We start from the raw sequence: 3,812 nt of genomic DNA, 5'->3' as shown, positions 1-3,812 counted from the left end.
TGTTGGAGATAACAGCAACACATGCTATACTAAATATTTTACCATTCCATTTTGATGTTTCTGATGTACGATCCATTTATGATCCGTGAACGAGGAGAGCGAGTTGATGGACAACCTGGCATATTCAAAGAAACTACGATAGCAGACTGTACACCATGCATCCCAATCAAGATGAATGCTTCTTTCTTGGCATGCTGTTGGGAAATGTGCCTGGTCCAATGTCTTTCCAGCAATTGAGAATGGACAGCAGTGTTACATGTGCCACTTTCCGCAGCACATGTCCAGCTCTGAATTAATTGGCGAATAACCGACTGGGATTTATGCATTAATGACGTGTGCAACACATCACATCCAAATCAAATTGGTGCATTGTTTGCAATCATATTGACTGCCTGCTCTCCTTCATCTCCCAACAGAGTCATGGGAGAAATATAAATCACACATGGTTGAAGAAATTGAAATTTCATTGAAACTCCCACGTTCAACATTTCCAAAGCATCTGGCATAGGAAAAGTATTGCAGAAATGCAAACTTACAGTTTGGGATGAATGCACAATGGCGCACAAAAAATCGCTCAAGGCTCTTGATTGATCATTGCAAGATTTGCATGGAAACATCAGACCATTTGAGAATGCATTCATATTGCTTGCAGGAGATTTCAGGCAAATGTTACCTGTAATTCCTCAGTCGACACCAGCGGACAAAATAAATGCTTGCCTGAAATAGCCTACTTTGTGGCGACACGTAAAGACGTTAAAATTAACTACAAATATGCATGTCCACCTGCAAAACTGAAATATTCTCACATCAATTGCTGGAAATTGGGAAGGGAAAGATGCCGGGTGATGTGACCTCAGGAAGAATTTCATTGCCTCATAACTTCTGCAATTTAGTGACGTCAAAAGAAGAGTTGGTTGAAAAAGCATTTCTCAATATTCAAACCAATTATAAGAATCATAGAATCGTAGAGTTGGAAGAGACCACAGGGACCATCCAGTCTAACCTCCGAATCAGTTGGCTGAATGAACAAACTATTCTTGCGGCCAAGAACAAAGATGTCTACGAACTTAACAATATTATTCAGTCTATCAGTCAAAGAGAGGCAGTCACATACAAGTCTGTCAACACTGTTGTGGAAGCAGATGAAGGGCTTAATTATCCAACACAATTTTTGAATTCACTCAGTGTGCCAGGGATGCCATTGTATGTACTGCCATTGAAAATGGCGTTCCAGTTACGCTGCACAATATCAACCAGCCAAAGCTTTGCAACGGCACGCAACTTGCAGTAAAAAAATTAATGAGCGACGTTGAAGCAACCATCTTGACAGGACCTTTCAAAGGTGAAGATGTCCTCCTTCCTCGCATTCCTGTGATTCCAACGGATATGCCATTTCAATTTAAGAGATTGCAGCTCCCAATTCGATGGGTGTTTGCACTCACCATCAACAAAGCTTAGGGCCAATCTAAGTGGCTTCCAGGTGATGCATGCCCCGTAATTTGGCTGAAAGCTGCACAGAGAGCACTCCAACCTGGAAGAACTGGTACAAAAAGCAGCAGTGAAGTCGCTCCTGCCGGCTGCCAGTTTGGGGACCAACTAGGACTGGAGTGGCCAGAGGCTGCCCCAAGCTGCTGGTTTGCATGGCCTCTGTGCCTGGATCTATCCCTGGACCTTTTAAACATGGTTTTAGAAGAGCTGCAATAAGCTATTCCTGACCAGAAGGCTGACAGAAACTCAGAGGTTATAGCTAGAGGTCAGTGGGCATTTATATAGATAGCATCAGAAGCCTCTCCACAGAAACCACTTTTATCTGTCTATTGACTGGCATACATTCAAGCTGCAGGATCCTAATAACCACTTGTTAGATTGAGGCAAAGGGTTTTGTCAATAGGAGCAGGAAGGGAAGATGGGCTTCCTGCATAATTTGAACACACACACTTTTTATTGTACAATATGTGTTACATTGTTGTTACAATTGTGCATTATAGCAATTATATACATATATATTGATGAAAGTGGCAGGATCCCTTTTATATGTAGAGTTCAGTCCCTTGACATTCCATGATAACATATTAATAGCCCATTTTTATTTCACTGTTAATTAATTGTCGGTTGGTCTATTTAATAATGAAGGGTCTTCCTCCTCTAGGTCTTCTTTGCATTAGGGTTCCATGATTTGGAAATGATTTGAAGGTGCACACAACACACACACACACACACGTTTTTAAGCTCTCTGTATGCTTCATATTGTGGAAGCTGAACTAGAATGACTTGGGGAAGTGCGAGAAATAAACTGTTTGATCCTCAGTTCCGTGGTCCATGCTTGTTCCTTCTTCAGCAGTAATCCTGCAAATGATTAAAATGTTGCATTTGACCATGTCCAGCTTTCTACACATGTGCTATATTTGGGGGTACAGGGAAAGAAAAATGGGTTGTGTGTACTCGCTTAAGACACAGTGTTTAGGATAAATTGCATCTGAACAGAATCAAGTGACAATCCACAGAATCTAGGGAGAAGCTTGTTCACGCACCCCCATAAATAGGCCAATATGAACATGGAGCATTAGTGGACTCCCAGTTCTTCTCAGCTGTGACTAGAGCGGGCAAACATGATGTGAGATGGCATCCAAGAACACATCTAGTGAGCCACAGGGTCTCTACTTTTATTTATAGGGACTACAGTGTGGAGAGAGCTAGGGAGAACAGGGATGAGATGGAGTCAACCACAAGCTTTTGGGCTGAACTTGGGCCCAGCCTGGCCTAGTCTATTTTACACACTGGCAAATTAAAGGGGAAGGGTTCCGGGGGGGGGGGGGGGGTCAAGCAACAAATGCAATACAGAGGAGTAAGTGAGGGGTCTGAAGGCTATGGTACTTTGGACATACTTTGGACATGAGTCCACATGACCCCTTAGAAGACATGGCCATCCTCTGAGGCTATATATATATATATATATATATATATATGTGTGTGTGTGTGTATACATATGGGGTTGCCATGACCCTCCTCTGAGGCTGATGGACCCGACCATCGCGGAACTCCCAGATGACAAAAAGTGGATCATGACAGCTCCGGCCAGACATTCCACTGACTGTGCCTCCAAGATCTTGTCGGGCTCGATAGCCCTGAGATGCCACGCATGGCTGTGCTCCTCGGACCTTACTCCACAGGCCAGGTCTGCAATAGAGGATATGCCCTTTGATAATTCTGGTCTGTTCAACAGAGAGACCAATGAGAAATTAAGCTTCCGTTACCAGATGAAGATGGCTGCATGGAAGCACGGAATGTCCTCATCCTCCAAATTTCCTCGCATGAGATACGGGAGCCAGCGCCCGTGGTACCCGCACTCACAGCACCGGCCCCAGCAGCAGGACCGCCAATACCATCCTCAAGACAGGCCGCCTCAGAGCCGTCCATCCCAGTCTCCATCGGCCCAGCCGGATCGGCGCCAGACGTCCCAGCCCAGATACCAGCAGGGCTATAAGAGGAAAGATGGCAAAGGCAAGCGCAGGTTTTGAAGTCTCCCAGCGCACTTCGCTTCTTCTTTTTCCGACAGATTGAAGCCTTTAACACCTGGGCTTCGATCACAACGGACTCTTGGGTTCTGGACATCATCCAACGGGGTTATGCCCTTGAGTTTCTGCAGCTCCCGCCCACTGGAGCTATTAATTCCACCTTACCCTCGGACACCCTTCTCAACGAAGTGCGCTCCCTTTTAGAGAAAGGGGCTATCGAGCCCGTGGATCCCGCTCGGACCCGATACTGCTTCTTCTCAAGATATTTTACGGTCCCGAAGAGGGACTCTGGACTTA

At 45.1% G+C, this 3,812-nt stretch overlaps 1 pseudogene; it reads left to right on the top strand.

Annotated features, from left to right (window-relative positions):
* Positions 1-774: 774 nt before the first annotated feature.
* Positions 775-2,322, top strand: LOC149306248 (uncharacterized; annotated as a pseudogene).
* The last annotated feature ends 1,490 nt before the right edge of the window (positions 2,323-3,812 follow it).

This window comes from Sceloporus occidentalis, unplaced genomic scaffold (genome assembly GCF_023333645.1).
Source record: "Sceloporus occidentalis isolate IW3139 unplaced genomic scaffold, rSceOcc1.0.p SCAF_10, whole genome shotgun sequence".
Lineage (NCBI taxonomy): Eukaryota > Metazoa > Chordata > Lepidosauria > Squamata > Phrynosomatidae > Sceloporus > Sceloporus occidentalis.
Note: the sequence above shows the minus strand (reverse complement) of the source record. Positions and strands in the feature narration are given on the sequence as shown.